This window comes from Nelumbo lutea, chromosome 6, assembly GCF_056320005.1.
Source record: "Nelumbo lutea isolate HS-2025 chromosome 6, American lotus-T2T, whole genome shotgun sequence".
In the NCBI taxonomy this organism is placed as follows: Eukaryota; Viridiplantae; Streptophyta; class Magnoliopsida; order Proteales; family Nelumbonaceae; genus Nelumbo; species Nelumbo lutea.
In genome coordinates this window covers 43,604,817-43,631,363 of record NC_142689.1, presented here as the reverse complement: position 1 = coordinate 43,631,363, position 26,547 = coordinate 43,604,817, and the positions used below count along the sequence as shown (strand labels likewise).

Genomic DNA, 26,547 nt, shown 5'->3' with positions numbered 1-26,547 from the left:
TGTCTCAAACTCCTCCTCCCTATCCAATTGTACACTGAATTCAAGTTCTTCATCTATGTCCTCTTCTCCAAAAACTTCGTACACAATTGAATCGACAATGTCAATAGAGCAGATAGAATGGCATTCATTTGGATATTTCATAGCTTCAAAGATATTAAATTTAACAATCTCTCCGTCAAACTCAACGGAGAGGGTACCCTCATCCACATCTATTTTGGTTTTTGTAGTTTTCATGAATGGCCTGTGACTGTGTCCTCCTCCATCTTCAGGATGTAAAAATCGGCTGGAAAATTAAATCATTAACCTGCACCAACACATCCTCAACAATCCCTTCTGGGTAAGCATTAGAACGATCAGCTAGCTTAATGACAACCCTAGCTTCCTTTAAGGGACCTAATCTCAAAGCACAGTAAATTGAGTATGGCATAACGTTGATGGATGCACCTACATCTAGCATGGCACGCTTGATTCGTTTATTGCCAATCAGACAAGGTAAAGTGAACATACCTGGATCAGCACGTTTTTTCGGAAAGGTCTTCTTGATGATAGCTAAAACGTTTTCTCCAACTCTTACCTTCTCATTGATTCGCATTCTCCTCTTGTTAGTGCACAATTCTTTTAGAAACTTTGCATACTTTGGGATCTGTTTTATAGCATCTAACAAGGGGATATTGATTTTCACCTTCCTGAAGGTTTCTAAGACTTCCTACTCATATTCCTCCTTCTTGGATTTTTCCAACCTACTAGGAAAAAGTGGTACAATGGCATTAGTAATCTTTGGGAGAGGGGGGCTGGGTATTACCTTAATGGAACCTTTATTTGAATCATGTCTCTCCTCTTCCTTATCTCCTTTATATGCCTTCCTTGGTGAGGTAGGTTGGGGCTGCAACTCCTTCCCGCTTCTCAGCACCACTGCACTTGCATTTTCCATGGGGTTAACTACCGCCTGTGATGGTCATTTCCCAGAATTCTGTGCCTCCAACTTGCTAATGGAAGTAGCAAGTTGGCTGATTTGGTTTCCCAAGTTCTGGATGTTCTTGTTGAAATTGCTGAGTGTTAGTAGCTAGAGCCTTAACGATTTCATCTAATGACATACCTGAACTTGAGGGTTGGCCTTGCGTTGTGATAGGTGCTGAAATTGGGGCCTGTCTATTGAAAGCTTGGGGCTGATATCTCTGTGGTCCTCTTTGGTTTCCGTAGCTCAGATTTGGATGATCCCTCCACCCCGGATTGTAGTAATTGGAGTAGGGATCATACTTTCATTGAGGCTGGCCCGGAAATCCTCTTACGGCACTAACTTGCTGCATCGAGCCATCCTGCAATGATGGACACATATCTGTAGGATGCCCAGGAATCGAACAAACATCACATACCCTAGCTGTTTGCAATTTCCTTGTAGCCAATTGTCTAACCAAAGCAGTAAGATCAGAAATTTGGTTTTCTAAATTAACATGACTTACCTCATTAACACACCCAGAAGTGCCATCTGTTCTTGCTCCAAACTGTTGTGAATTTTTGGCCATGTTGGAAATCAATTCCTTAGCCACTTCAGGTGTTTTATTTACCAAGGCTCCTCCACTAGCTGCATCTACCATACTTCTATCCATAGGTTGGAGTCCTTCATAGAAGTATTGAATCAAGAGCTGTTTGGGTATTTGGTGGTGTGGATAGCTAGCAACAAGTTGTTTAAATCTTTTCCAATATTCGTATAGCGTCTCACCACCAAACTACTGAACTCCACAAATTTCTTTCATAATGTTTGCAAGTCGGGATACAGGAAAATATTTATCTAAAAATATTCTGTTCATCTCATCCCATGTATGTATCGAACCAAGAGGAAGAATATATAACCAAACATTTGCTTTATCTCATAATGTAAATGGAAAAGCTATTAATTTTACCTGGTCCTCGGTCATACCCTATGGTTTCATGCTTGAACAGACAATATGGAATTCCTTGTGATGTTTATGAGGGTCCTCACCTGGAAATCCATGAAAAATAGGAAGTAATTGAATCAAACCAGATTTTAGTTCAAAGGCTACCTCAAGAGTGGGATATATTATGCATAGGGGCTGTTGGTTCATGATCGGTGCAGCCAACTCCCTTAGTGTTCTCTCTCCATCAGCCATCCTTTCTTCCTCTTCGAAGATGGGTTGATCACAAGTTGGTAGGTCAAATTCAGAATTCACCCTTTTAGGTGAACGGTCCTTCCTTTGCTTCACCTCCTTCCTTAAACGATGGATAGTCTTCTCAATTTCGGGGTTGTACTCTAGTTCACCTCGTTGAGAAGCACAAATCATAAAATAGAAGAGGTTAACACAATAGAAGGTAACAAGCTAAGAAATTAAAATAGCTTCCTAGCAGAGGCGCCAAAATTTTGATGGGCTGTCGAAGCCCTCAAAATTAATGCTAGTCCCACAATATCAATGTTAGACATTTTTGTATGTCCTTAGCTTCAATCCAATTTGATGTACTTTTGACATTTAGTGTAAATAAATAAAGTGCATGTTTGATTCATGTTGTTTGGTATATTTATGATGGGCTAATCTTGCACCTGCCCACAGTCCCTGGGTTTTTATAAGATGGCTTGGCACAGGGACCACTTAATGTAAGTGTTGGGCCCATAGGGTCCATGTGATGGGCTCAAGGGGTCACTGAGTTTTTTAGTGAATTCGGCTGGGCCTTGTAATAAAGGCTGGGCCGAACCCATGTGGCTGGTGTGTAGATCAATGCTTGGGTCCCACGCCATACAAAGAAGCCCAATTGGACAACAAACTGGAAACTAGTTAAACACTGAACACTTAATGGGCCAAAAACCCATCACGAGCTGGGCTGATATGATCACCCATCTATGGGGCGAATCTAAGATTAATGTTAGTTAGTAAAAGGATTGGGCTTTTGACCTTATCTACTCTGGGAGACCAAATTCAAATCAGATTTGAATCTGGTAACCTTCTGATAAGATTAGGAGTAAACTAACTTAATCTGTAGATAGGGTTAAGATAATCCCCTATCCAAATATTGATTTGGATTGGGATAACTCCTAATTAGGAGATTTTCTTAATCAAGAAGAAAGGAGGAGAAAACTGTTTCGAAAATATCAGATTTCAAACCAAGTTTTTATTCAGTAAGGGAATAAAGCCTTCTGGGTAGAGAGATCAGATCTCACAGAACTCCAGAGAGAAGAAAAGCTGTTCAGCCATCTTCGTCCTAAGAGTTCTCCTCCAGCTGCCGCCAACCCCTCTTGCAAGATTTGATCTTTGTAGAAGAAAGAAGTCAAGAAATCAGTTCTTGACATTAGTCTTGCAGAAAAGATTAAAAAGGATTCGATGTTCAGGTTTCTAGTGGGTTCTTGCAAAGGATCCAATGTGTAGGGCGCACCCTGCTGGTTCCGTTCCATCCACAAATGTGTCATCTTTAGCAGGAGTTGATGTTGGTGTCTTCTTTGGGAGTGAACACCAACATTGGGAGATATTGTTTCTCCGGATCAGGTATAATCCCCCATTTTTCTCTTGGTTCAGATCTGGTTCGATTATGGTTCAAGTAGAATCCTTGAATATTGTATTCTAAATTTAGGGAATATGATTTCCAGTTGGGAGAAGGTAGGAAAATTTTTTGAATCCGCCCACCCTTTCCACACCCTTCATGGCGTCCATTAGATGGATCCTACCTTCTTTCAATCGAATCCCACAGGGAGCTAGGGAATAATTTCTTAGTCGAATGCGCAATATAATAGAGTGGGTGATGAACCTACAATTTATCTATATTTTATGAGGTTTTTGCATGAAATTTTATGCTGGTTTAATTAGATTTTGCCCTATTTTAGCTTGATTGCAAGAAAGATTTCAGGGGGAGCCAAATCAATAAAAAGAAGGCAAAAGCAAGAAAAGAAAGCCCAAAATTTATCAAGTTCAGCCCGGCCCAGCCATGAGAGTAAGGGAGTTTCATTCGGCCCAAGTAGTGCAAGCTAACTCTTTGGAAAACCCAAGGGAAGAAGCCTAGCAAGAAGGAAATTTTGGCCCAGCCCATTTTTAGCCCAAATAACAGCCTAGAGTGTAGCCCACATGAGCTCAAAAGCAAGCTAAGTTGTAGCCCAAATAGCAGCCCAAAGGGAGCTAGGGGCGGCAACTCCTAGAAGTTTCTTGAAGAGAAGGAGGGAACACTCTAGAAGGTTCATGAGGGGTGTAATACACCAAATTCTAGAGACTTCAAGAAGGGGCAAGAGCCCCCTTGAAAAACTATATAAGGAGGCCTCTAGGAGGGGGGAGAGGTGTTTAATTGCTTGAGAGGAAGGCTCTCCCACTCTTAGAGGTTCGGCCACCTTGAGAGAAGAGAAGAGAAGAAGGCTAGGCGCAAGGAAGAAGAAGAAGAAGGGCTGAAGGAAGTTCAAGACAAGCAAGCTAGAAGAGAAGGTGAGTTCGAATTGAGGGTTTGTGATTCAAAGCTCTTTTGTAATAAATCATTTGTAGTTTCATTATCTTTTGATTTGAATTCAGTTTCTTTGTTATATTTTCTTTCCTCTTTCTCCTTGTTTCCATTCTTCCTTGATGTATTTCAGCTTGTAAAATTTCAGTTCAGCAATCTAATTCTTTTTGATTCATTAAAATGGTCATGAATTGTACTTGAAGTTTCTTGAATAAGGGTGTTATTGTAGATTAATTCGGCCAACTAACCTTCAAAACTCAGATCTGAATTCTCAGATCTGAGATTGCAAGATCTGAATTGCTTGAAAGAGAATTTAGATCTGCAATTTTCAGATTGGCCGAATTAATCTACAGCTTGGAATTCCTAGAGTGCTTGAGAGAGACTCTAGGAATTCAGATCTACTATTCAAGAACTGAATTGAGTGCAAGGTAAGAGATAACTTGCACAATTCAGTTGGTGATCAATTCAGACTTGAATTGATGCCTTAGAAGTGTTTGAAGAAATGCATACATGGGGATTAGATTCTTGCTAGAGATAGAAGAACCGTCACTCATGCATAGGATGAACATGCGCTTGAGAGAGGCTGTTCATGACCTTGGGGTTTCACCAACCCAAGGCTCAATCATGATTTATTCGAATGATCCAAATTGATAGATTGCTGAATTCTGAGATTGACATTTACTGCTTACTCTTCTAACCTGATTTGAAGGCAATTGGGCCAATGATTTAGATAGATTTTAATTTAGGATTTTTTAGCTTTCATTAAAGTTTTGATTTATTTGTTGATCAGATAAGAAGTGCTCAATTTAGTATTGGTAATTGTTTCCTAAATCCTCGTGGGAACGATACTTCACTCACTACTTTATTCCTTGAATGGCTAGTGCACTTGCTAGTGTCACAATGAGCCACACATCAAGTTTTTGGTGCCGTTGTCGGGGATTTAGGGAAACATTGAGCATTCTTAATCTGATCTCATTCAGCATTGCATTCATAGTTGGGTTAATTTGCTAACTTTTTCATTTCAGCTTGGACTGCAACTGCTGTACTACTGTAGTTATGTTTCTTCTTTCTTAAGTAGATTACTTTCTTTTTCTGGTTTCAGTTTCATTTTAATAAAGGTATATTTCATTTACTTTAAATCTTGGTGTTGTTACATTCAAAAAGAAAAAAAAAGAAAAAAAATTCACAAAAACATGAGTGTTGCAGATCTGAGTTGCATTCGGCACTCAGATCAACAGAATTCAGATCTGCAGCACTCAGCCGAAAAGAATTGCTTGTGTTTCAGACTTTTATTTCTTTTTCCATTACAAAAAGAAAAAAATATATAAAATGAAAAAAAAAGAGATCTTTTGAACATCAAGAGGAGCAATTGAGAATTCGGATCAGAACTCAGATCTGAGTGCCTATTGCAGATCTGCAACAGTTCAGATCTGAGTTCCTCTGAACTCAGACCTGAACTGATGCAATTTTGAGGGGAATTGGGTGTCATCTGAACTCAGACCTGAACTGATGCAATTTTGAGGGGAATTGGGTGTCATCACCACCCCAATTCACCCTAGGGTACTTCTGCTATTCTCCAAAAACAATTTGGTAGAAATAACTGAAGGTAAGGCAATTGAGATTTCAGATCCGAACTCAGACTTGAGTTCAGACCTGAATTCTGCTATTGTAGATCTGCTCAGTTCAGATCTGAGTTCAGATGAACTTAGACCTAAACTGATACAAGTTTAAGGTGAATTGGGTGCCATCATCACCCCAATTCACCCTATGATAAATCCGACATACCCCAAAGGTAATTGGATAGCAAAGAATGAAAAAGAAAATTCAGATCTGAACTGATACAGATCTGAACTATAGTTGAGGACTGAACTGATACAGAGCACATTTTGGATTTTGGGTGAACTGAACATTTGCTTTATCCACTTGTAACCGAGCTACATTAGCTAAGGAGGTGTATGTTTGGGTTGAACAATTGTGATGCCTCAGTTATTTAATAAAAAATTAGCACTTTCCAAGTATTTCTATTAGCATTCAGATCTGTAGCAGGGCTGCTATAGTACAACAGTTAGCAGACCTGATTTCAAATTTCTACAAAAGTTGTGTGGACCGAATAGCTTTGCAATACCAAACATTGCAGACCAAATTTTCAGGTCTTAGCAAGTGTTTGATATGCATCAGCTATACAGGTTTGAGCTTCAATTGTAGAGCTTAAAATCCTTAAACCAAGCCTAACTCAGGACTGGTTTTAGTTTATTTCAGATCCTTTTAATATATTTTTCAGATCAGATCTGATTTCAGCCCTAAAGCATCACAGATTTGATTCCAACCTTAATGGATGTATATTGTAGTTTATACCAATGAGTGTGTATGAATATACAACTCAGATCTGAATTATTATTTGTTAATTTCTCTGGACTAACAATACCAAAGACTTGTAGATCTGAACTCAACTAAATTGGGTCTGAATTCAGATGTTGCAATCGATGGATGTAGAAAAAGGAACCTTGAATAAGATGTTGGTTTAGATCTGCTTTTAGTATAATCGGCTTCATTTATTCATGACAGGATGTAGGTTTTTGTATTCCAATAATTCACTTTACATTTTCAGTGTGATAGGATTAGTTTTTTATTTTCTTTTGTGAATATTGGCCTTTTTATTGCTTTGACCTTAACAGTTTATGACAAGCAGACCTGAACTGGAAGAGATCCTTTACGACCCAGAGATTGAACGGACTCTCCGTGTCCGTTTAAGAGCTGCTAGGCAAGTCAGACAAGAAGCACAAGAAGCTCAAGAAGCTCAAGAAATGGCTGAGCAGAGGACTATGATGGACTATGCCAAACCCACTCTCACTGGAGGTGCCTCCAGCATTATCAGGCCCAATATTGCTGCTAACAACTTTGAGATCAAACCTGCCATCATACAAATGATTCAAAACACGGTGCAATTCTGTGGATTGGCCCACGAAGATCCCAATGCACACATTTCTAACTTTTTAGAAATTTGTGACACCTTCAAACACAATGGGGTAAGTGATGACGCCATTAGGTTGAGGTTATTCCCATTTTCTTTGAAGGATAAAGCCAAAGCATGGCTGAATTCATTACCGGCAGGATCAATAGCTACGTGGGATGAAATGGCCAGCCGTTTTCTCTCTAAATATTTTCCCCCTTCTAAAACTGCTAAAATGAGGAATGACATCACTACTTTTTTCCAGCAAGAGGGGGAATCTCTCTATGAGTCCTGGGAACGTTACAAGGAGCTACTAAGGAGGGTTCCTCACCATGGCCTTCCGATTTGGCTGCAGGTGCAAACATTTTATAATGGTCTGACCGATTCAAACAAGACCATCTTAGATGCAACAGTTGGGGGCTCCATAAACAATAAGACTCCCGAGGTTGCCCATGCACTCATCGAGGAGATGGCTGCCAATAACTACCAATGGCATTCAGAAAGGACACCAGTTAGAAAGTAGCATGGCCTTCATAATGTGGATACATACACAGCTCTCTCTGCACAAATAGGAGCACTTAGAAAAAAATTTGATGAGATGCAGATGGCAGCTATGCATGTACAGTATGATAAGTGTGGGGGAAGCCATGATAGCACTGAATTCCAAGTTGGCAGTCAGTCTTTTCAGTCCACAGAACAAGTAGACTTTGTTGGCAACTTTACAAGACAGCCAGGAAATCAGTACCATCATGCCCATAACCCCGGATGGAGAGGCCACCTGAATCAGCATGCACCTAAGCCTTTCCACCAAAACTTCTATCAGCCAGAACCGAAATCTAACTTGGAGGAGCTGATGACCAAGTTCATAGCTAGTGCGGAAAACAGATTTCAGAATAACGAAACATCGATAAGGAACTTGGAAACTCAGGTTGGGCAGCTAGCACAGATGATTTCAGAAAGGGCTCCGGGTACCTTACCTAGTAACACCATGGTAAACCCAAGGGAGCAAGAGGCTGTTGGGAGAATTCCCAATTCAGATACTTAGTCATAAACTGTCTTACTTGCTTTTTGTTTTTCATAGCATTTAAGTTTAGTTAGTTTTTCTTAGAATTTAATTGAATAAAGATACTGATCTCCTCTTCTAGTTTGCAAGTGATTTCTAGCAGAAGAAGTTTTCCACCGACAACATATTCCAGAATTTAAGAATGATCTTCAGGGAAGTCCTCTAACTACCTCCTATTACTTGATGATGCTGTTGCTAGTTTTATTGTTACTGCCTAACAATACAAACATTGAGGACAATGTTCATCTTAAGTGTGGGGGAGTGAGCCCGAGGCTAGGGTATGAGGGCTGAAACCATGCACCCCAACACACATATGCAGGCAATGACATAACCAAAAAAAAAAATGACTGGAACCCCTCAAGTTCATTACTATTTATTTGATGATTATTTTAAGAAGGAATTCAATGAGTTGAGGGAGACTGATGTACTTGTTAAGTTTTTATTCTTGTGAATGACCCAATTTGATATATGCATGAGAAAAGGGGAGCTGAATATGCTTTTCAGAATGACTAGCCCTAACTATCTTCATGTGTATGGAAGCCCTTAATTTCATGGTTAATGGTCAAGAGAGCTAGTGCACATCTGAAGTGCTGATTCTTGAGGTTCAATAATTGCAAAGAAGGACAAAAGCCCAAATTGACTCTGCTATTCTGAGCTGAATAGTAAAACTAGCAGCTTAGAACATGAGTCCTATTTACCTACCTCAAGCAAGTGACCAGTGTGAGATGGAGCATAAGATGCACTCACACCAAAAAAAAAAACAAAAAAAAACAAAAGAGAGAGAAAAGTGTGTGAGATGGAGCATAAAATGCACTCACATCGAAAAAAAAAAAAAAAAAAAAGAAAAGGGTGAGATGGAGCATAAGATGCACTCACCCCTAGAATTAAGAAATTGTGGTGATAGCTGAGGTTCAAAGGGGCACTCTAAAGTTGAACCCTCATTAAGATTTAGTTACAGATGAGAAACTTAGTGAAATTTGATTATTAACCTTGACAATTAAGGAGTTGATTTATATATGAATTAGGAGTGAAGGGTAGACTATGATGAAAATCATATTCTCCTTTCCGTGGATCTTATACATATCTTAAATAGTAATTTACAAGAATAAGAGTTGAGCACTTACAAAAGTCCCCCGACTACTGAATGAATTTCTATCTTAAAAAGTTCACCAGGTAAATGGTAAGAACAGAAGGGGGGGAATGTTCAGTTTATGGCTGATGTCCTTGCTTGAGGACAAGCAAAAGCTTAAGTGTGGGGGTATTTGATGAACCTACAATTTATCTATATTTTATGAGGTTTTTGCATGAAATTTTATGCTGGTTTAATTAGATTTTGCCCTATTTTAGCTTGATTGCAAGAAAGATTTCAGGGGGAGCCAAATCAACAAAAAGAAGGCAAAAGCAAGAAAAGAAAGCCCAAAATTTATCAAGTTCAGCCCGGCCCAGCCATGAGAGTAAGGGAGTTTCATTCGGCCCAAGTAGTGCAAACTAACTCTTTGGAAAACCCAAGGGAAGAAGCCTAGCAAGAAGGAAATTTCGGCCCAGCCCATTTTTAGCCCAAATAACAGACTAGAGTGTAGCCCACATGAGCTCAAAAGCAAGCTAAGTTGTAGCCCAAATAGCAGCCCAAAGGGAGCTAGGGGCGGCAACTCCTAGAAGTTTCTTGAAGAGAAGGAGGGAACACTCTAGAAGGTTCATGAGGGGTGTAATACACCAAATTCTAGAGACTTCAAGAAGGGGCAAGAGCCCCCTTGAAAAACTATATAAGGAGGCCTCTAGGAGGGGGGAGAGGTGTTCAATTGCTTGAGAGGAAGGCTCTCCCACTCTTAGAGGTTCGGCCACCTTGAGAGAAGAGATGAGAAGAAGGCTAGGCGCAAGGAAGAAGAAGAAGAAGGGCTGAAGGAAGTTCAAGACAAGCAAGCTAGAAGAGAAGGTGAGTTCGAATTGAGGGTTTGTGATTCAAATATCTTTTGTAATAAATCATTTGTAGTTTCATTCTCTTCTGATTTGAATTCAGTTTCTTTGTTATATTTTCTTTCCTCTTTCTCCTTGTTTCCATTCTTCCTTGATGTATTTCAGCTTGTAAAATTTCAGTTCAGCAATCTAATTCTTTTTTATTCATTCAAATTGTCATGAATTGTACTTGAAGTTTCTTGAATAAGGGTGTTATTGTAGATTAATTCGGCCAACTAACCTTCAAAACTCAGATCTGAATTCTCAGATCTGAGATTGCAAGATCTGAATTGCTTGAAAGAGAATTCAGATCTGCAATTTTCAGATTGGCCGAATTAATCTGCAGCTTGGAATTCCTAGAGTGCTTGAGAGAGACTCTAGGAATTCAGATCTACTATTCAAGAACTGAATTGAGTGCAAGGTTAGAGATAACTTGCACAATTTAGTTGGTGATCAATTCAGACTTGAATTGATGCCTTAGAAGTGTTTGAAGAAATGCATGCATGGGGATTAGATTCTTGCTAGAGATAGAAGAACCGTCACTCATGCATAGGATGAACATGCGCTTGAGAGAGGCTGTTCATGACCTTGGGGTTTCACCAAACCAAGGATCAATCATGATTTATTCGAATGATCCAAATTGATAGATTGCTGAATTCTGAGATTGACATTTACTGCTTACTCTTCTAACCTGATTTGAAGGCAATTGGGCCAATGATTTAGATAGATTTTAATTTAGGATTTTTTAGCTTTCATTAAAGTTTTGATTTATTTGTTGATCAGATAAGAAGTGCTCAATTTAGTATTGGTAATTGTTTCCTAAATCCTCGTGGGAATGGTACTTCACTCACTACTTTATTTCTTGAACGGCTAGTGCACTTGCTAGTGTCACAATGAGCCACACATCAGTGGGAAAATTAAATAATTAAAAATTCTAAAAGAACAAGAAAGCAATAGCAATATCAAACAAGAGAAATCAAGTCTTATCGAATTCTGATTCAAGGGTTCGGATTAATCAATTGGTTATCGATCATAGGTAGACTTTGGCAGTCTTACAATTCAAGCATTTAACCTTAGATTTATGAGGATAGCCATAATAAACATTGTGTTTTCTTAAATCAGCTAACTAAACCCAGCATTCGATCAACACTTTCACTAATCGACTGGGTACGATAGCGTTCCATGTCAATTAGTGATAGCATTAAGCTTTGTGAAAATAGTTAAACAAAAATAACAATAATTGAGATAGCTGCAATTATCGAATCTTGTTCCATTGATTCCTTTTAGGTGAAAACATGTCAATACATTGGTTAAAGGCTATCATGAACAATTGACCCAGAAAGATATTAACCTAATTGCTACTTGTACCACTATTCATGACAATTACGGATCATCGAACCATGGATAGCAGTAGGAAAATCAACATTAATTAATTTGTCAGACTATTTAACATTAACATCCAATGAGAATATGCACAAGAACCAATGAATACTTGAATTAAAAAGCAAGAAACTTGTATTAAATATAGAACCTCATGATGACACAATCGAACCTCCCCCCTTGAACCAAAAAAGAAAAGGCTTAGCTGCTCATGATTTTTGAACCCTCTAGGCTTTTCTTCTCAATAGGCCAAACTGATTTTCTCGATCGCTTGAGTTGCTTGATGCTTGATTGATGGATTGTTGGATGCCTAGAGCTGGTCCACCCCCCTATTTATATAGTTGAGGGAGAGGGCTGTGTTCCAACTCCTTCTAGGAGATTAGCCTTAGCTAGATAGTCCTGATCTGTTTTGAACTAATCCTATCCTATCTCTTATCTAATAATCTAGTCTCAATCTTCTTATCTCTCTAGGATTACATTCAAAACTTTATATCTGATAAGACTCTCTCAGGAGATTACATTCAAAATTGGGACTCTTGGCTCTTGAATTTGAGTTGGGCTACTACAAGGCTCTTCTACGAGTTGGGCTTCAGTTGTGAAATGGGCCTGACTACGAACTTGCTCTGACTTTGGGCCAGGTTTCGTATTTGATACGGACTGCATCTACCAAAATCCAAACATAAAAGTTGTGGGACTTTCTTTCATCTTTCTGATACCTTTTGAATTGTCCAATTCGGAGTCTGGAATTGAGAGTTATGCCCAGATTACCTACTATTGTCAAAATTGTGCAAAATCATCCAAATTGCCTCGTTTTCTTCCAATTGCCTTCTTTCTTGCCCTGAATCGAAATACAAGAGTAATGAGTCCATTTAAGTGTTAAATTAATGTAAAAGAGTGAATATTAGGGGATAATAAAAGGGTTCTTTTTAGTCTCATCAGCCACCCAGCTCGGGTAATGAACCTCCTTGATAAAATCGGCTGCAAGGAGCTTCTCGACCTCCTCATCGACCGTCCTCCATCGCTTTAGGGCTAGGTTCCGTTTCTTCTGTCTAATGGGCTTAACTACAGGATCAGTGTTGAGCCTATGAGTTATAATGCTGGGGTCTATGCCGGGCATTTCTGTCACTGACCATGCAAAAATGTCTAAATTTTCGAGTAAGAAACTTACCAGTTGAGACCGTAGGGGTTCCTCGACAGAAGCACCAATCTAAAGTACTTGAGTTGGATCCTTTGCCGAAGCTGGGATGGGGATGGTCTCTTCGGTAGGTGTGGCTCACTCTGCGAACTGCTCCGCATGTCATTCTAGCTAGAGGTTGTCTACTACCTTGGGCTTTCCTTTGAGGGCGGCTACGTAGCACTTGCGAGACTCAAGCTGATCGCCTCACGTCACTCCAACTTCAAAGTTTGTAGGGAACTTCATCGCCAGGTGGTAGGTGGAGTTTACTGCTTGTAAGGCATGGGTGATGGGCCGACCTACTATTGCGTTGTACGGGGAGGGGGTCGCGACCACCAGGAAATAATGGTTGAGCCTTACCACACAAGGATAGGTGTCGACCTCCACAGGTACAATGACTGATGTGTGGCTCATTGTGACACTAGCAAGTGCACTAACCGTTCAAGTAATAAAGTAGTGAGTGAAGTATCATTCCCACGAGGATTTAAGAAACAATTACCAATACTAAATTGAGTACTTCTTATCTGATCAACAAATAATCAAAACTTTAATGAAAGCTAAAAAAAAATCCTAAATTAAAATCTATCTAAATCATTGGCCCAATTGCCTTCAAATCAGGTTAGAAGAATAAGCAGTAAATGTCAATCTCAGAATTCAGCAATCTATCAATTTGGATCATTCGAATAAATCATGATTGAGCCTTGGTTTGCTGAAACCCCAAGGTCATGAACAGCCTCTCTCAAGCGCATGTTCATCCTATGAATGAGTGATGGTTCTTCTATCTCTAGCAAGAATCTAATCCCCATGCATGCATTTCTTCAAACACTTCTAAGGCATCAATTCAAATCTGAATTAATCACCAACTGAATTGTGCAAGTTATCTCTAACCTTGCACTCAATTCAGTTCTTGAATAGTAGATCTGAATTCCTAGAGTCTCTCTCAAGCACTCTAGGAATTCCAAGCTGTAGATTAATTCGGCCAATCTGAAAATTGCAGATCTGAATTCTCTTTCAAGCAATTCAGATCTTGCAATCTCAGATCTGAGAATTCGGATCTGAGTTTTGAAGGTTAGTTGGCCGAATAAATCTACAATAACACCCTCATTCAAGAAACTTCAAGTACAATTCATGACCAATTGAATGAATCAAAAAGAACTAGATTGCTGAACTGAAATTTTACAAGCTGAAATACATCAAGGAAGAATGGAAACAAGGAGAAAGAAGAAAGAAAATATAACAAAGAAACTGAATTCAAATCAAAAGAGAATGAAACTACAAATGATTTATTACAAAAGATCTTTGAATCACAAACCCTCAATTCGAACTCACCTTCTCTTCTAGCTTGCTTGTCTTGAACTTCCTTCAGCCCTTCTTCTTCTTCTTCCTTGCGCCTAGCCTTCTTCTCTTCTCTTCTCTCAAGGTGGCCGAACCTCTAAGAGTGGGAAAGCCTTCCTCTCAAGCAATTGAACACCTCTCCCCCCTCCTAGAGGCCTCCTTATATAGTTTTTCAAGGGGGCCCTTGCCCCTTCTTGAAGTCTCTAGAATTTGGTGTATTACACCCCTCATGAACCTTCTAGAGTGTTCCCTCCTTCTCTTCAAGAAACTTCTAGGAGTTGCCGCCCCTAGCTCCCTTTGGGCTGCTATTTGGGCTACAACTTAGCTTTCTTTTGAGCTCATGTGCGTTACACTCTAGGCTGTTATTTGGGCTAAAAATGGGCTGGGCCGAAATTTCCTTCTTGCTAGGCTTCTTCCCTTGGGTTTTCCAAAGAGTTAGCTTGCACTACTTGGGCCGAATGAAACTCCCTTGCTCTCATGGCTGGGCCGGGCTGAACTTGATAAATTTTGGGCTTTCTTTTCTTGCTTTTGCCTTCTTTTTGTTGATTTGGCTCCCCCTGAAATCTTTCTTGCAATCAAGCTAAAATAGGGCAAAATCTAATTAAATCAGCATAAAATTTCATGCAAAAACCTCATAAAATATAGATAAATTGTAGGTTCATCAAATACCCCCACACTTAAGCTTTTGCTTGTCCTCAAGCAAGGACATCAGCCATAAACTGAACATTCCCCCCTTCTGTTCTTACCATTTACCTGGTGAACTTTTTAAGATAGAAATTCATTCAGTAGTCGGGGGACTTTTGTAAGTGCTCAACTCTTATTCTTGTTAATTACTATTTAAGATATGTATAAGATCCAAGGAAAGGAGAATATGAATTTCATCATAGTCTACCCTTCACTCCTAATTCATATATAAATCAACTCCTTAATTGTCAAGGTTAATAATCAAATTTCACTAAGTTTCTCATCTGTTACTAAATCTTAATGAGAGTTCAACTTTAGAGTGCCCCTTTGAACCTCAGCTATCACCACAATTTCTTAATTCTAGGGGTGAGTGCATCTTATGCTCCATCTCACCCTTTTCTTTTTTTTTTTTTTTCGATGTGAGTGCATTTTATGCTCCATCTCACACACTTTTCTCTCTCTTTTTTTTTTTTTTGGTGTGAGTGCATCTTATGATCCATCTCACACTGGTCACTTACTTGAGGTAGCACTCATGTTCTGAGCTGCTAGATTTACTATTCAGCTCAGAATAGCGGAGTCAATATGGGCTTTTGTCCTTCTTTGCAATTATTGAACCTCAAGAATCAGCACTTCAGATGTGCACTAGCTCTCTTGACCATTAACCATAAAATCAAGGGCTTCCATACACATGAAGATAGTTAGGGCTAGTCATGCTGAAAAGCATATTCAGCTCCCCTTTTCTCATGCATATATCAAATTGGGTCATTCACAAGAATAAAAACTTAACAAGTACATCAGTCTCCCTCAACTCATTGAATTCCTTCTTAAAAAAAAAATCATCAAATAAATAGTAATGAACTTGAGGGGTTCCAGTCTTTTTTGGTTATGTCATTGGCTGCATATGTGTGTTGGGGTGAATGAGGTGCATGGTTTCAGCCCCCATACCCTAGCCTCGGGCTCACTCCCCCACACTTAAGATGAACATTGTCCTCAATGTTCGTAGTGTTAGGGGATCACACTTGCTAGAGCAAACTGAAGAAAAGAAAATGATGAACTGAGTCCTTAAAGAATTGGAATTTTGAGAAAAAGATCTTTATTTTACTAACTAATATTCTAAAAAGATAAATGACAAAAAGATTCCTTAACTTGTTCATGAGCAAGCATAAAAGATTATTGGTTATCATGATAAACAGTGGATGGAGGGGGTACAGTACCGCCCATTAAATATGGTTTCAGGCGCTGACCATTTACTTTAAACGTGCCCTGAACCGGGTGGATGAGTTCTATAGCCCCATGGGGAAAAACCTGTGAAATGGTAAAGGGTCCAGACCACCTGGATCTCAGCTTACCTGGAAACAAGCGGAGATGGGAATTATATAACAATACCTGTTGGCCTACATAAAAGTCCCGTCTCAGCAAGTTCTTATCATGCCAGTTTTTTATTCTTTCTTTATAAACTTTGGCATTCTCATAGGTGGTAAGTCTGAATTCATCCAATTCATTCAATTGCAACCGCCTTTTAGCCCCTGTGGCCTGAATGTCAAAATTTAAGAATTTAAGAGCTCAATAGGCCTTGTGTTCTAATTCAACTGGTAAATGGCATGCTTTACCAAAGACCAATCTGTAGGGGGACATACCAATGGGTGTCTTAAATGCAGTTCTGTATGCCCATAATGCATCATCTAATTTGATGGACCAATCTTTTTTGGCAGATGCTATGGTCTTTTCCAGAATTCTTTTGAGTTCCCTGTTAGCCAACTCCACTTGGCCACTGGTTTGAGGGTGATAAGGGGTAGCTAATTTATGTGTAATTCCATATTTCTGCATTAACCTCTCAAATTGGCTATTGCAGAAGTGAGTTCCCCTATCACTAATTATAGCTCGCGGAGTGCCAAATCGGGAGAATAGCTTCTTTAGGAAGTGTACCACCCTTCTTGAGTCATTTGTGGGTAAAGCCATGGCTTCTACCCATTTGGATACATAGTCAACTGCAACGAGGATGTACTTATTCCCAAAAGAATTCGGGAAAGGTCCCATGAAATCTATACCCCAAACATCAAAGATTTCACAGATTAAAATATTGGAAAGGGGCATTTCATTCCGTCGGGAAATGTTTCCTGATCTTTGGCATTTGTCACATGTGGACACATACCTATGGGCATCTTTGAAAAGTGTGGGCCAATAAAAACCTGATTGCAAAACCTTGGCTGCAGTGCGACTAGCTCCAAAATGACCTCCTGCTTCTTTATCATGGCAAAATTGGAGTACCGACTCTATCTCCTCCTCGGGGACACATCTCCTTATGATCTGATCTGCACACAATTTATACAAAAAGGGTTCCTCCCACAGATAGTATTTTACATCAGAAAGGAATTTCTTTTTCTGTTGATATGAAAGGTTAGGAGGAAGGACTTGTGCAGCTAAATAATTAGCAAAATCAGCATACCAAGGATATGAGTATTTCTGTATTGAGTACAACCGCTCATCCGGAAATTCTTCTCGAATGTTGCTGGTTATCTCCTCTTTTGAGCTTACCGTGTCCAACCGGGAGAGATGGTCAGTAGCCAGGTTTGTAGCACCCTTCATGTCTCTAATCTCAATGTCAAACTCTAGCAATAAAAGGATCCACCTTATCAGTATTGGTTTTGAGTTTTGCTTGGTAAGCAAGTGCCTTAATGCCGAGTGATCTGTGTAGACAACAACCTTGGATAATATCAGATATGAACGAAACTTATCAAGTGCAAATATTACTGCTAGCAGCTCCTTTTCTGTGGTGGTGTAATTGAGTTGGGGTCCAGTCAAGGTTCTGCTAGCATAGTAAATTGGCTGAAAATGTTTGTTCATTCTTTGTTCTAAAACAGCTCCTATAGCAAAATCACTCGCATCACACATTAATTCAAATGGGAGGGTCCAATCTGGTGCTACCATGATAGGTGCATGGATCAATTTGTCTTTCAAGATGTTGAAAGCATGAAGGCATTCAGTTGAAAATTCAAAAGGCACTTCTTTCTGAAGCAAGGTAGATAATGGCTTGGAAATTTTTGAGAAATCCTTAATAAACCTCCTATAGAATCCGACATGTCCTAAGAAACTTCTCAAAGAATGAACAGATGTTGGGGTTGGTAATTTTTCAATTGCCTCTACCTTGGCCTTGTCGACTTCTATACCTCTTTGAGAGATCTTGTGTCCAAGCACTATGCCTTTTTGCACCATAAAATGACATTTCTCCCAATTCAACACAAGATGTGTTTCTTTACATCTAGTAAGCACCTGTTCCAGATTATTCAAACATGCATCAAACGAAGAGCCAAAAACTGAAAAATCATCCATGAAGATCTTAATAAATTTTTCAACCATATCAGAAAATATAGACATCATACATCGCTGAAAGGTTGCTGGGGCATTGCATAACCCAAAGGGCATTCTTCGGTATGCAAAGGTTCCATATGGGCAAGTAAAAGTGGTCTTTTCTTGATCTTCTGGTGCAATTGGTATCTGGTTATACCCTGAATATCCATCCAAGAAACAATAATACTCATGCCCGGCTAGCCTCTCTAACATTTGATCCATAAATGGGAGAGGGAAATGGTCCTTCCGAGTGGCTTCATTTAATTTTCTATAGTCAATACACACACGCCATCCGGTGACGGTTCTAGTAGGGATGAGTTCATTTTTCTCATTTGGAACAACAGTCGTACCCCCTTTCTTGGGCACAACTTGCACAGGGCTTACCCAAGAACTATCAGAAATAGGATAAATGATCCCAGCATCTAACAACTTAATTATTTCAGCCTTTACCACTTCTTTCATGTTGGGGTTCAGGCGCCTTTGGGGTTGAACGGAAGGCTTGCTGTCCTCTTCCATCAAAATTCTGTGAGTGCAGATTGATGGATTAATGCCTTTGATATCTTCTACCTTCCAAGCTATAGCATTTTTGTGTTCCCGCAGCACTCTTAATAATTTTTCTCTTTGTAAGGGATTCAGCGTTGAGGAAATTATCACGGGGAGATCTGATGGTTCCTCAAGGAAAGCATACTCTAAATGGGATGGTAATTGCTTCAGTTCAAGGGTGGGGGGTTCTTGGGGTGATGTCTTACCTGATGGTCCAGTCAATTTGCCTAAGTTCTCTAATTTATGAAACCCCTTTCCCTTGAATTGAGGCTTATCGTTCAGGTATGCTATCATGAGGTTTATTTTTTCATTTTCTCCTTGTTCAAGTTCTCCCTGCTAGAGGCAGAGTTCAAGAGGATCAGTTATTCTACTTACCTGGAAGCATTCATCAATTGTCAATTCAATGGCATCAATCATAAAACAAGAATCATCACTAGAGGGTGCATATTTCATAGCATTAGACATTTTAAAAATTATCTCCTCATCTTGTATCCTAAGGCTGAGTTGTCCTTGTTGGACATCAATCATTGCTTTCCCAGTAGCCAGGAAAGGTCTCCCTAGGATAAGCGGGACCTCCACATCTTCTTGCATGTCTAACACAATGAAATCAACTGGAAAAATGAATCTTTAACTAACACATCTTCTATGATCCCCCTAGGATGTCTAATGGATCTATCAGCCAATTGTAATGCCACTCTAGTGGGTTGGGGTTCATTCAACCCCAATTTCTTGAAGATAGAATATGGCATTAAATTGATGCTAGCTCCTAGGTCACATAAAGCTTTTTCAATTTTTAAACTGTCAATGGTACAAGGAATAGTGAAACTCCCTGGATCTTTGAGTTTCTGAGGCAGCTTGTTCAGAAGGATAGCAGAACATTCCTCATTTAATGCAACTGTAGCCACATCTCCCAGTTTCCTTTTGTTTGCCAATAATTCATTCAAAAACCTTGCATAGTGTGGCATCTGGGCTAAAGCATCAGCAAAAGGAATATTAATATGTAAACTTTTAAATATTTCAAGAAACTTACCAAATTCCTTCTCCAATTTTTGTTGCTTCAGCCTGTTAGGGAATGGAACTTGTAGTTGTTGGTGCATCCCTTGTTGTGCTTCTGGTTGTTCCGTCTTCTGTTGTCTGGTCCCAAGGCTTGTTTCTGCCTTGGGTTCAGCCCAATTCTTCTTTTCTACCTCAGGCAACTCTTTTCCACTCCTTAAGGTAATAGCTTGCACCTGCTCTCGTGGATTCACTTCAGTGTTGCTTGGAAGAGTTCCCGGCAGTCTGGAAGAGATTAATTGTGCCAATTGCCCCACTTGGTTTTCCAGGTTTTTTATTGAGGCTTCCTGGTTCTGGAACCTAGTTTCTGCACCTGCTATAAATTTTGTCATCAGTTCCTCCAAATTGGATTTTGGTTCAGGCTGATGATAAGTCTGGTGGAACGGATTGGAAATATGCTGATTTGGCCAGGACTGGTTTGAATGTCCCCTCCATCCTGGATGAAAAGTATGGTGACTCTAGTAACCCTGTTGTCTTGACGAATTGCTGACATAGTCAACTTGTTCAGTAGATGGTCTGAACTGATTGCCAACTTGGCAGTCTGTACTGATGTGGCCTCCCCCACACAATTCACAATTAAGAGGCTGCACATGCATGGCAGCTATCTGCATTTCATCTATTTTCTTACTGAGTGCTCCTATTTGTGAAGATAGTGCTGTATAAGTGTCAACATTATGCAAGCCTTGTTGCTTCCTAGTTTGAGTTCTTTCCGAATGCCATTGATAGTTGTTGGCTGCCATTTCCTCAATAAGTGCATGGGCAACCTCAGGAGTTTTATTATTTATGGATCCTTTGGCTGCAGCATCTAATATGATCTTATTTGAGTCAGTAAGACCATTATAAAAAGTCTGCACTTGCAGCCAAATGGGGAGGCCATGGTGAGGAACTCTCCTTAACAGCTCCTTGTATCGTTCCCATGACTCATATAAAGATTCCCCCTCTTGCTGGAAAAAAGTAGTGATGTCATTCCTCATTTTAGCAGTTTTAGAAGGGGGAAAATATTTAGAGAGAAAACGGCCGGCCATTTCGTCCCACGTAGCTATTGATCTTGCCGGTAATGAATTCAGCCATGCTTTGGCTTTATCCTTCAAAGAAAATGGGAATAACCTCAACCTAATGGCGTCATCACTTACCCCATTGTGTTTGAAGGTGTCACAAATTTCTAAAAAGTTAGAAATGTGTGCATTGGGATCTTCGTGGGCCAATCCACAGAATTGCACCGTGTTTTGAATCATTTGTATGATGGCAGGTTTGATCTCAAAGTTGTTAGCAGCAATATTGGGCCTGATAATGCTGGAGGCACCTCCAGTGAGAGTGGGTTTGGCATAGTCCATCATAGTCCTCTGCTCAGCCATTTCTTGAGCTTCTTGAGCTTCTTGTGCTTCTTGTCTGACTTGCCTAGCAGCTCTTAAACGGACACGGAGAGTCCGTTCAATCTCCGGGTTGTAAAGGATCTCTTCCAGTTCAGGTCTGCTTGTCATAAACTGTTAAGGTCAAAGCAATAAAAAGGCCAATATTCACAAAAGAAAATAAAAAACTAATCCTATCACACTGAAAATGTAAAGTAAATTATTGGAATACAAAAACCTACATCCTATCATGAATAAATGAAGCCGATTATACTAAAAGCAGATTTAAACCAATCATCTTATTCAAGGTTCCTTTATCTACATCCATCGATTGCAACATCTGAATTCAGACCCAATTTAGTTGAGTTCAGATCTACAAGTCTTTGGTATTGTTAGTCCAGAGAAATTAACAAATAATAATTCAGATCTGAGTTGTATATCTCATACACACTCATTGGTATACACTGCAATATACATCTACCAAATCTGTGATGCGTTAGGGCTGATATTAGAGTTAGGCTTGGTTTAAGGATTTTAAGCTCTACATTTGAAGCTCAAACCTGTATAGCTTATGCATATCAAACACTTGCTAAGACTTGAAAAATCAGATCTGCAATGTTTGGTATTGTTAACTGCTGCAAGAGATCTAATCCAAACATCAATTCAGATCGGGTGCAAGAGATTTAAAAGATAACAAAACATCAAGTTCAAAGAAATTTCAGATCATGTACTCATACTGCCTCAGATTCTCATGTAATTCAGATCTGATTTTACCATTCATGGCTTATATTTCATCAATGAGGCAAGTCTGATGCATCAAATGGTGCTGTTACTACCCGAATTCACACCATAATAGAGTGGGTTCAGGTTTGAGTTCATAGGGCTGATATTAGAGTTAGGCTTGGTTTAAGGATTTTAAGCTCTACATTTGAAGCTCAAACCTGTATAGCTTATGCATATCAAACACTTGCTAAGACCTGAAAAATCAGATCTGCAATGTTTGGTATTGTTAACTGCTGCAAGAGATCTAATCCAAACATCAATTCAGATCGGGTGCAAGAGATTTAAAAGATAACAAAACATCAAGTTCAAAGAAATTTCAGATCATGTACTCATACTGCCTCAGATTCTCATGTAATTCAGATCTGATTTTACCATTCATGGCTTATATTTCATCAATGAGGCAAGTCTGATGCATCAAATGGTGCTGTTACTACCCGAATTCACACCAGAATAGAGTGGGTTCAGGTTTGAGTTCAGATGAACTCAAATCTGAACCTACATGCATTCAGATCTGCAACTAGCTAAGCTCAAATCTGAGCTCAAATCTGAGGTTCAGATCTGAAGGCTTACATATCATTCTTTCAAATATTTTTCATTCCTTGCTACCCTTTGATCCCTGAAGCTAATCTGATATCTCACATTGTGAATGGGGTGCCAAATTCTCATCAGAATTGAGTAGGTTCAGGTCTGAGTTCAGATGAACTCAGATCTGAACCTAGCAGATTTGCAACCAACAAAACTCAGATCTGACCCCAAGTCTGAGTTCACATCAAATTTCTTTCCTTCTTTGCTACATTTTCAGCTATGAGACAAGTCTGATGTATCAAAATATCAGTCATAATTGAGTAGGCTCAGGTCTGAGTTCAGATGAACTCAGATCTGAACCTAGCAGAATGCAGACCTGCAATTAACTGAACTCAGATCTGAATCTAGCAGATTTGAGTTTCAGATCTGAAATTCAGATTTGAGTTTCAGATCTGAAAGTCAGATTTGAAGTTCAGATCTGAAAGCTCTCATGCTATTCTTTTCCTCAAAATAACACACTTTTTGTCAACCAAATCAGCTCAAAAAAAAAAAAATCATAGTACAAGTTATCTAACATTGCAAAGTCTACCCTCTATCCTACTCTGTTCATAGTCCCAGTTCAGATCTGGGTGATTTCAGATCTGAATTTCTTTACCCAATGCTATCCAATTGTTTTATAGAGATAGCAGATTTGTTCTAGGGTGTATTGGGGTGAAGATAACCCCCAATTACCCTTTGAATTTATATCAGTTCAGGTCTGAGTTCAAGGGAACTCAGATCTGAACTGTTGCAAATCTGCTACAGCAGTTCTGATCCGAATCCTTGGTTTCCATTCTTTCGGTTATATGGTTCTCTCTCTCTTTTTTTTTCACTGTCTAAATATATTTTTTTTTTCTTTTTGTAATGAAAGAAAAGAATAATAAAGGGCTGAGAACAGATTCTTTTTCAGCTGAGTATTGCAGTTCTGCTATAGCAGATCTGAGTGCCGAATGCAACTCAGATCTGCAACACTCATGTTTTCAAATTTTTTTTTTTTTTTTTTAGAAGACAATAACTTCAAGATAGAAAGGAAAACATGTATCCCTTTAATAAAATTAAACTGAAACAGGGAAGAGAAAGTAATCTATTAAAACACAATTACAGTAGTACAGCAGTTGCAGTCCAAGCTGAAATGAAAAAGTTAGCAAATTAGCCCAATTATGAATGCAATGCTGAATGAGATCAGATTAAGAATGCTCAATGTTTCCTAATATTGTTTCCCTAATTCCCCAGCAACGGCGCCAAAAACTTGATGTGTGGCTCATTGTGACACTAGCAAGTGCACTAGCCGTTCAAGTAATAAAGTAGTGAGTGAAGTATCATTCCCACGAGGATTTAGGAAACAATTACCAATACTAAATTGAGCACTTCTTATCTGATCAACAAATAATCAAAACTTTAATGAAAGCTAAAAAAAAAATCCTAAATTAAAATCTATCTAAATCATTGGCCCAATTGCCTTCAAATCAGGTTAGAACAGTAAGCAGTAAATGTCAATCTCAGAATTCAGCAATCTATCAATTTGGATCATTCGAATAAATCATGATTGAGCCTTGGTTTGGTGAAACCCCAAGGTCATGAACAGCCTCTCTCAAGCGCATGTTCATCCTATGCATGAGTGACGGTTCTTCTATCTCTAGCAAGAATCTAATCCCCATGCATGCATTTCTTCAAACACTTCTAAGGCATCAATTCAAATCTGAATTGATCACCAACTGAATTGTGCAAGTTATCTCTAACCTTGCACTCAATTCAGTTCTTGAATAGTAGATCTGAATTCCTAGAGTCTCTCTCAAGCACTCTAGGAATTCCAAGCTGTAGATTAATTCGGCCAATCTAAAAATTGCAGATCTGAATTCTCTTTCAAGCAATTCAGATCTTGCAATCTCAGATCTGTGAATTCAGATCTGAGTTTTGAAGGTTAGTTGGCCGAATAAATCTACAATAACACCCTCATTCAAGAAACTTCAAGTACAATTCATGACCAATTGAATGAATCAAAAAGAATTAGATTGCTGAACTGAAATTTTACAAGCTGAAATACATCAAGGAAGAATAGAAACAAGGAGAAAGAAGAAAGAAAATATAACAAAGAAACTGAATTCAAATCAAAAGAGAATGAAACTACAAATGATTTATTACAAAAGATCTTTGAATCACAAACCCTCAATTCGAACTCACCTTCTCTTCTAGCTTGCTTGTCTTGAACTTCCTTCAGCCCTTCTTCTTCTTCTTCCTTGCGCCTAGCCTTCTTCTCTTCTCTCAAGGTGGCCGAACCTCTAAGAGTGGGAGAGCCTTCCTCTCAAGCAATTGAACACCTCTCTCCCCTCTTAGAGGCCTCCTTATATAGTTTTTCAAGGGGGCTCTTGCCCCTTCTTGAAGTCTCTAGAATTGGGTGTATTACACCCCTCATGAACCTTCTAGAGTGCTCCCTCCTTCTCTTCAAGAAACATCTAGGAGTTGCCGCCCCTAGCTCCCTTTGGGCTGCTATTTGGGTTACAACTTAGCTTGCTTTTGAGCTCATGTGGGCTACACTCTAGGCTATTATTTGGGCTAAAAATGGGCTGGGCCGAAATTTCCTTCTTGCTAGGCTTCTTCCCTTGGGTTTTCCAAAGAGTTAGCTTGCACTACTTGGGCCGAATGAAACTCCCTTGCTCTCATGGCTGGGCCGGGCTGAACTTGATAAATTTTGGGCTTTCTTTTCTTGCTTTTGCCTTCTTTTTGTTGATTTGGCTCCCCCTGAAATCTTTCTTGCAATCAAGCTAAAATAGGGCAAAATCTAATTAAACCAGCATAAAATTTCATGCAAAAACCTCATAATATATAGATAAATTGTAGGTTCATCAATGACTCTCCCTAAAGGCCTGACCTCCTCATCGCTGAATCCCACAAGTAGAGTGTTTGCGAGCTTTAGGTCGCTTTCTTGGAGCTATAGCTGATTGAAGGCCAACTTGAAGAGAATGTCTGCCGAGCTGCCCGAGTCGACTAGGACACACCCGACCTCGAATTCGTTGATCTTTATCTTTATGACCAACACATCATGGGGATAATGGACCCCCCGTGCATCGTCTTCTGTGAAGAAGATCGGTTCCTCCACCCTTGGCCACTTCGGGGGGTTTTGCTCTTCCCTAGTTCACGTGCTGATGCACGAGTTGCGGCTGAGGTGCAGCCCGCCACAATCGAGCCTCCAACTATGACATGGATGGTCCCCCAAATTGGTCTCTCATTGGGAAGCTACCTCTGTGGCTGTTCTGCTTGTCTGCTAGACTCAAGAGCCTCTTTATTTTGCTCCCCCTGTCGACCTGCTTTATTATTATTGTTGTTCTGTACAAAATTTCTCAGATATCCGCAACGGATGAGTTCTTTTATCTCGTCGCAGAGGTTTTTACAATTTTTGGTACTATGACCATGATCTCTATGTAAACTACAATACAAATTTTTATTCCTAACATTGGAGTCAACCTTAAGCCGAGGTGGCCACTTCACATATGGGGCATCCTTGATCACCATGAGGATCTCGACCCACTTTATGTTGAGGGGCGTGTAGTCCCTTTCTACCGCCGGAGCTCGGAAAGGCTGAATTGGCTTTGCCCCCCGAGCTTGGTCCTTCTTCTTCTTCTTGTTACTTGGAGCTGGGGGCTCCAGTTCCCTTTTACTTTTTTCAAGGGCCCGCTCGCCCTTCTGGTTGATCTCTTCCTCTGTCCCTATAAACCGATATGCAAGTTCGAGGAACTCGGTCACGGTCCGGGGTTGGTTGACAACCATATGCCACTTGAACTCTTTGTGGATGATGCCCCGCTTGGCTGCAGTGAGCCGAGCTGCAGGTCTAGGTCGGGGATCTACAAGCAAGCACCATTAAACCACTTGATGTAGTTCCGGATGAACTCTCCTTCCCTCTGGACTATGCTAAGGAGGCTTTCTTGGGTCCTCGGGAACCTTTTAC

At 39.7% G+C, this 26,547-nt stretch overlaps 2 non-coding genes across 2 annotated transcripts; one reads left to right on the top strand and one right to left on the bottom strand.

The window, feature by feature from the left end:
• Positions 1–7,607: 7,607 nt before the first annotated feature.
• On the bottom strand, positions 7,608–7,714 carry LOC148848787 (small nucleolar RNA R71). The gene has a single exon (XR_016101584.1). It is a non-coding gene; the product is annotated as a small nucleolar RNA R71 (small nucleolar RNA).
• Positions 7,715–20,778: 13,064 nt separating this feature from the next.
• LOC148848786 (small nucleolar RNA R71) lies at positions 20,779–20,885 on the top strand. Its single transcript, XR_016101526.1, has one exon. It is a non-coding gene; the product is annotated as a small nucleolar RNA R71 (small nucleolar RNA).
• The last annotated feature ends 5,662 nt before the right edge of the window (positions 20,886–26,547 follow it).